The following is an 8,710-nucleotide window of genomic DNA, read 5'->3' as shown; positions in this document are numbered from 1 at the left end:
ATCACCAACTCCCGGAGCTTGCTCAAACTTATGTCCATCGAGTCAGTGATGTTATCCAAGCATCTCATCCTCTGTCATCCCATTCTCTAGCCTTCAATCTTTCCCAGCATCAGGGTCTTTTCCAATGAGTCAGTTCTTTGTATCAGGTGGCCAAAGTATTGGAGTTTCGGCTTCAGTATCAGTCCTTCCAATGAATATTCAGGACTTATTTTCTTTAGGATTGACTGGCTTGATCTCCTTGTTTTCCTCAAGGAACTCTTAAGAGTCTTCTCCAACACCACAATTCAAAAGCATCACTTCTTTGGTGCTCAGCTTTCTTTATGGTCCAACTCTCATATCCACACATGACTACTGGAAAAACCATAGTTTTGACTATATGGACTTTTGTTGATAAAGTAATGGCTCTGCTTTTTAGAGTTCCTATACTATATTCTAAACCAAAAAAAGATCAACAGGCAGCAAAGCCAGCCTACCTTCCAAGAATTCTGTGGCCGTTTTATTCTATCATCTACAATCTGGCTGAAGAATAAAGTGCAGTGCTTTCTTCTGTAAACACATAAGAGTGATCAATGATTAGGATTAAGAGAAAATGTCTCCTAAAGGATCCCTTAGGGAATACCAAATCAGTCTCAATGGGAAAACAATCTCTGAAAGACAGGAGAAGAAGAAACTTATACTCATTGAGTGCCTTTTACTTTTACAGAAAGGTGGAAATTACTCCGAATATTATACCCACCATGATACTATCTTCACCATTTTAAAGATCAGGAAAGGGAGGTCAAGTAACTTTTCTAATAGTCACAAAACTTAAACTGAAATCTAAGCCTATCAGTCCTTCCATTAAAAATTTGGTTTCTGATGCTTTCTAAAATATTTCTATTAATTTAAAATTTATTTCAAATACAACCACTATCATACTACTCAGTCATCAAAGTGAAGTGAGTGAAGTTGCTCAGTCGTGTCCAACTCTTTGCGACCCCATGGACTGTAGCCCACTAGGTTCCTCAGTCCATGGGATTTCCCAGGCACGAATACTCAAGTGGGTTGCCATTTCCTTCTGCAGGGGATTTTCCTGACCCAAGGACAGAACCTGGGTCTCCAGCATTGCGGGCAGATGCTTTACCATCTGAGCCACCAGGGAAAGCTGGGAGCAAATAAAATCTTTGACAATTTAGTAACTCCTACTATTGATAGTGGGTCAAATGCTCCTTGAATAATAGTAACCAACTACCAAGTATATATTATGCCAGGGATTCCACTAATTAGTCTTTAAATATATAGTTTTGATAATGCTATTTTGCAGGTGAAGAAAGTAAAGCTCAATAAAGTTAAATAACTTGGTCAACTTTCCACACAGAATGAAAATCTGATTCCAAATACCAATGTATGTGTTGAGCACCGTGTTGAGCTCACATGTGTTGAGCACTCCTACCTTGAGGTAGTTCACAATTTCAACATTAGATCACTACATTCCTTTTGATGACATTTTTAAAAACCACTTTCCATTGATTTCTGTGAAAATATGTTACATGAAAAAATTAATGTGGAATACAAAGTGATAATGACCATGTCCAATCTGATTCCAAAGTTTGAGAAGTTATGCAAAGTCCAAATGTTACTAAGCTATTAGAACAAAGATGTCTATTGTGTCTCTTGGACTTATCTATGTAATAAGCAAAGGTTTTATGTATTTCTTTTAGTGTGCCATAAAAAGTAATTCTGACAGTAAAGGTTTTGTGAAGCAAGAAAGTTAGAGAATCTCTGTTTGAGACTCTTGTTTTTAACTTAGTAGGTAAAGCTGTAACCTCATAGGACCTAGTCTAGAGGGTTATGATTTAAATAAGTTTATAAATTCATCCTCAAGACAATCCATTTTATATCAGTTATTACATTAAATTTGCATTAAAAAGCTTTACTTATTTTGAAAAAAGAAAGATGAAAGAATAATATTCAATATTTATATGATTAGTCTGGATATTTCATATTCTAATATGTTGATAATATTATACTAGATTGATAAAATATGTTTGAGAGGCTGCCAACAATAATTTCAAAACTCACTGTTTCTCAAGATTTTTTTAACTTGGATTCATCTCCGTATCTATATATATACTCTCTCTCTCTCTCACACACACACACATATATATACATATACACATATATCTTAATCTCTTTCCAAAAAGTAAGCAAAAGTGTATCACCCCTTTATAAGAGCAACCCTTGCATTGAGACATAGGACTAAGAATTAAAGATCAAACAATCTACCACACTAAAAGAAGAAATATTGCTAAGTGTTAGGGAATTATATAATAGTACATTTGTAATAGAACTATTAATGAATAAATAATCCAAGAAGCAAAAAATATATATTATGGCTGAAGCTATTATAAAGAGAGTTGTAAAAGCCTTGATGTGATGACTAAGCTGATGTGAAATGTAAAAGAGACTTGAATATTCTTTATAAGTAGTTATGAGTTATTATTTCAGTGCTATGATAGGAAGTAGTACTAAATAGTACTAGATCTGCCTTGAATGGTTTGGGGGAGGTATTATGTACCTAACATAGTGCCTAACATGCAATGAAAGTGAAAGTTGCTCAGTCGTGTCCGACTCTTTGTGACGCCATGGACTATACTGTCCATGGAATTCTCCAGGCCAGAATACTGGGGTGGATAGCCTTTCCCTTCTCCAAGGGATCTTCCCAACCCAGGGATCAAACCCAGGTCTCCTGCATTGCAGGTGGATTCTTTACCAGATGAGCCACAACAGAAGCCCAAGAATACTGGTGTGGGTAGCCTATCCCTTCTCCAGTGGATCTTCCCAACCAGGAGGAATCCAAACAGGGTCTCCTGCTTTGCAGGTGGCTTCTTTCTTTTTTTAATGAGAATTAAAAATTTTTTTTTATTTATTTATTTTAATTGGAGGCTAATTACCTTACAATACTGTAGTGGTTTTTGCCATATATTGACATGAATCAGCCATGGGTGTACATGTGTTCCCCATCCTGAACCCCCCTCTCTCCTCCCTCCTTATCCCATCCCTCAGGGTCATCCCAGTGCACCAGCCCTGAGCACCCAGTCTCATGTCCCAAACGTGGACTGGCGATCTATTTCACATATGATAATATATATGTTTCAATGATAGTCTCTCAAATCATCCCACCTTTGCCTTCTCCCACAGAGTCCAAAAGTCTGTTCTTTATATCTGTGTCTCTTTTGCTGTCTTTCTAAAAGGGTCATCGTTACCATCTTTCTAATTTCCATCAGTTCAGTTCAGTCGCTCAGTTGTGTCTGACTCTGCTACCCCATGAATCGCAGCACGCCAGGCCTCCCTGTCAATCACCAACTACCAGAGTCCACTCAAACTCATGTCCATCGAGTCGGTGATGCCATCCAGCCATCTCATCCTCTGTCGTCCCCTTCTCCTCCTGCCCCCAATCCCTCCCAGCATCAGAATCCTTTCCAATGAGTCAACTTTTCACATGAGGTGGCCAAAGTACTGGAGTTTTAGCTTTAGCATCAGTCCTTCCAATGAACACCCAGGACTGATCTCCTTTAGAATGGACTGGTTGGATCTCCTTGCAGTCCCAGGGACTCTCAAGAGTCTTCTCCAACACCACAGTTCAAAAGCATCAGTTCTTCGGCGCTCAGCTTTCTTCACAGTCCAACTCTCACATCCATATATATGCATTAATATACTGTATTGGTGTTTTTCTCTCTGACTTACTTCGCTCTGTATAATAGGCTTCAGTTTCACCCACCTCATTAGAACTGATTCAAATGCATTCTTTTTAGTAGCTGAGTAATATTCCATTGTATATATGTACCACAGTTTTCTTATCTATTCATCTGCTGATGGACATCTAGGTTGCTTCCATGTCCTTGCTATTGTAAACAGTGTTTTGATGAACATTGGAAGACACATGTCTCTTTCAATTTTGGTTTCCTCAGTGTGTATGCCCAGCAGTGGCATTGCTGGGTCATATGGCAGTTCTATTTCCAGTTTTTTTAGGAATCTCCACACTGTTCTCCATAGTGGCTGTACTAGTTTGCATTCCCACCAACAGTGTAAGAGGGTTTCCTTTTCTCTGCACCCTCTCCAGCATTTATTGTTTGTAGATTTTTTGATAGCAGCCATTCTGATGGGTGTGAGATGGTACCTCATTGTGGTTTTGATTTTCATTTCTCTGATAATGAGTGATGTTAAGCAACTTTTCATGTGTTTATTAGCCATCTGTATGTCTTCTTTGGAGAAATGTCTGCTTAGTTCTTTGGCCCATTTTTTGACTGGGTCCTTTATTTTTCTGGAATTAAGCAGCAGGAGCTGCTTGTATGTTTTTGAGATTAATTCTTTGTCAGTTGCTTCATTTGCTATTATTTTCTCCCATTCTTAAGGCTGTCTTTTTACCTAGCTTATAGTTTCCTTTGTTGTGCTAAAGCTTTTAATTTTAATTAGGCCCCATTTGTTTATTTTTGCTTTTATTTCCATTACTCTGGGAGGTGGGTCATAGAGGATCCTGCTGTGATTTATATCAGAGAGTGTTTTACCTGTGTTTTCCCCTAGGAGTTTTATAGTTTCTAGTCTTAAATTTAGATCTTTAATCCATTTTGAGTTTATTTTTATGTATAGTATTAGAAAGTGTTCTAGTTCATTCTTTTACAAGTGGTTGACCAGTTTTCCCAGCACCACTTGTTAAAGAGATTGTCTTTTCTCCATTGTATATTCTTCCCTCCTTTGTCAAAGATAAGGTGCATGGATCCATAGGTGTGTGGATTTATCTCTGGGCTTTCTATTTTGTTCCATTGATCTATATTTCTATTTTTGTTGCCAGTACCATACTGTCTTGATAACTGTAGCTTTATAGTATAGTCTGAAGTCAGGCAGGTTGACTCCTCCAGTTCCATTCTTCTTTCTCAAGATTGCTTTGGCTATTCGAGGTTTTTTGTATTTCCATACAAATTGTGAAATTATTTGTTCTAGTTCTCTGAAAAATACCATTGGTAGCTTGAATGGGATTGCACTGAATCTATAGATTGCTTTGGGTAGTATACTCATTTTCACTATATTGATTCTTCCGATCCATGAACATGGTATATTTCTCCATCTATTAGTGTCCTCTTTAATTTCTTTCATCAGTGTTTTATAGTTTTCTATATATAGGTCTTTTCTTTCTTTAGGTAGATTTATTCCTAAGTATTTTATTCTTTTCATTGCAATGGTGAATGGAATTCTTTCCTTAATTTCTCTTTCTGTTCTCTCATTGTTAGTATATAGGAATGCAAGGGATTTCTGTGTATTAATTTTATATCCTGCAACTTTACTATATTCATTGATTATCTCTAGTAATTTTCTGGTGGAGTCTTTAGGGTTTTCTATGTAGAGGATCATGTCATCTGCAAACAGTGAGAGTTTTACCTCTTCTTTTCTAATCTGGATTCCTTTTATTTCTTTTTCTTCCCTGATTGCTGTGGCTAAAATTTTCAAAACTATGTTGAACAGTAGGTGAGAGTGGGCACCCTTGTCTTGTTCCTGACTTTAGGAGAAATGCTTTCAATTCACCATTGAGGATAATGTTTGCTGTGGGTTTATCATATATGGCTTTTATTATGTTGAGGTTTGTTCCTTCTATGCCTGCTTTCTAGAGAGTTTTTATCATAAATAGATGTTGAATTTTGTCAAAGGCTTTCTCTGCATCTATTGAGATAATCATATGGTTTTTATCTTTCAATTTGTTAATGTGGTGTATCACTGCATGTGGATTCTTTACCAAATGAGCCAGCAGAAAAGCCCCTAAGCTACTCAAGAAATGGTAGCTAATATTTTTAACTTGGGGTTTCAACAAACTTAACAGCTTTCTTTAATATATGATTTGTCTTTAATATTTAAAGTATTTTATGGTATACTACATGGGACAGAGTATAAAACAATTCTCAATCTTATACAAGGGTAGGACCTTTTTTATTGACACATATCATGAGACATTTGTTTCAAAGACAAGCTAGAACCCTAATAAATATCCAGTGCTTTTACATTTTAGAGGTGTTAATTGTAATCACCAGGGCAACCACTAAAATGTTAACTTATAAATGTGTTAAATATTTAAATATGCACTAGAAACATTTAACAAAAAAGAAAACAAAAGTGGAAGAAGAAAGGAACAGAAAAAAAAAAACAAAAGATATAGAAAATAAATAGCAAAATGTCATGCAAAAATCATATCAGCAATTAAATATAAATGGATTAAGCACTCCAATCATAAGGCAGAGATTGGCAAGATGTATTTTTTTTTTATGATCTACTGAAAGCCTGTGTACAAGCAACACACTTTAGATTCAAAGGCACAAATAGATAGATTTTTCTTTTAAAGAATGGAAAAAGTAACCAAAAGAGAACTGAAATGGCTATACTAACATCAGATAAAATAGACATTAATGACAAAAACTGTTACTAGAGACAAAGACAGTTTGTAATGATAAAAGGGTAAATTTTAATAATACATAAGGGAATAGTATGAACAACTCTACGCCAACAAATTAAGCAACCTAGATGGAATACACAATTTTCTAGAAAAATTATAAAAATAAAAATTGACTGAAAAATAAATAGAAAATCTGAACATACCAATAAGAAATAAAGAGACTGAATTAGTAATTTAAAAATCTCCCCAAAGAAATATCCAGGCTTACATGGCTTCCCTCATGAATTGTACAAAACATTTAAAGATGAATTAATACCAATTACTTGCAGAGTTTTCCCAAAAGTGGACATAGAGGAAATACTTCCCAACTCATTCTATGAAGGAAAATTTACCTTGATAACAGTATCAGACAAAAACATCACAAGAAAAGAAAACCACAGACCAATATCACTTAAGAATTTACATGAAAAATCCATAATACAACACTAACAAACCAAATTCAGCAGTGTATAAAAAGACTATACTATGACCAAGTGGGATTTCTCCTAGAAATTCAAAGTTGGCTTAATAACCACAAATTAATCAGTATAATTCACCATATTAATAGAGCAGCAGACAAAGTCACATGATCATCTCAGTAGATGCAAACACACTTGAAAACATTCAACATTCATTTTAAAAATGAAAAAAAATCACCTATAGAAGGGAACTTCTTCATCCTACTAAAAAGTATCTCTGAAAAACCCGTAGTTAGCATTCTACTTTATGAAGAAAGATTGAATTTTCTGCCCAAGATCAGGAACAGGATGTATGCTCTTCCCACTACTATCCAACATTTTACTGGAAGTTTGCAATTAGGCAAAGAAAATAAGATGTATACAATTGGAAAAGAAGGAAAACTTTACAGATGGCATGATTTGTATGCATAAAATTCTAAGTAATTATCTTAATAATATGTACTGGAACTAGTAAGTTCAGCAAACTTGCAGGATACAAAACCAATTCACAAAAATTAATTGCATTTCTATATACCAGCAATGAACAATCTGAAAATAAAATTAAGATAGCAAGTTCATTTACAGTAGTATCAAAGAATAAAATATTTAGAAATAAACTTAAGAAAAATGTTTCAAGACTTGTATCCTGAAACTGTAACACACAGTTGAAAGAAATTAAAGAATTCTTAAATGGAAAAACATCCCAAGTTCTTGGATTAAAAGATTTAATATTGTTAAGCTAGCATTACTACCCAAAATGGCCTGCAGATTCAATGCAATTTACTGTCTTTAAACATGACACCATCTTTATGGCAGAAAGTGAAGAAGAACTAAAGAGCTTCTTGATGAAAGTGAAAGAGGAGAGTGAAAAAGTTGGCTTAAAGCTCAACATTCAGAAAACTAAGATCATGGCATCTGGTCTCATCACTTCATGGCAAATGGATAAGAAAACAGTGGAAACAGTGGCTAATTTTATATTTCTGGGCTCCAAAATCACTGCAGATGGTGAGTACAGCCATGAAATTAAAAGACACTTACTCCTTGGAAGGAAAGATATGACCAACCTGGACAGCATATTGAAAAGCAGAGACATTACTTTGCCAACAAAGGTCCATCTAGTCAAGGCTTTGGTTTTTCCAGTGGTCATGTATGGATGTGAGAGTGGGACTATAAAGAAGGCTGAGGACCGAAGAATTGATGCTTTTGAACTGCGGTGTTGGAGAAGACTCTTGATAGTGCCTTGAATTGCAAGGAGATCCAACCAGTCCATCCTAAAGGAAATCAGTCCTGAATGTTCATTGGAAGGACTGATGTTGAAGCGGAAACTCCAATACTTTGGCCACCTGATGTGAAGAGCTGACTCACTTGAAAAGACCCTGATGCTGGGAAAGATTGAGGGCAGGAGAAGGGGATGACAGAGGATGAGATGGCTGGATGCCATCACTGACTTGATGGACATGGGTTTGGGTGGACTCTGGGAGTTGGTGATGGACAGGGAGGCCTGGCGTGCTGTGGTTCATGGGGTTGCAAAGAGTCGGACACGACTGAGCGACTGAACTGAACGGAACTGAACTGAAACAAAAATTGATGTGCTGATTCTAAAATTCATAGAACATCAGTCAGTTCAGTTGCTCAGTCATGTCTGACTCTTTGTGACCCTATGGACTGCAGCAGGCCAGGACTCCCTGTCTATCACCAATTCCCAGTGTTTACTCAAACTCCTGTCCATTGAGTCGGTGATGCCATCCAACCTGTCATCCTCTGTCATCCCCTTCTCCTGCCCTCAATCTTTCCC

Source organism: Bison bison, unplaced genomic scaffold (genome assembly GCF_000754665.1).
Source record: "Bison bison bison isolate TAMUID 2011002044 unplaced genomic scaffold, Bison_UMD1.0 scf7180017864195, whole genome shotgun sequence".
Classification (NCBI taxonomy): Eukaryota; Metazoa; Chordata; class Mammalia; order Artiodactyla; family Bovidae; genus Bison; species Bison bison.
Note: the sequence above shows the minus strand (reverse complement) of the source record.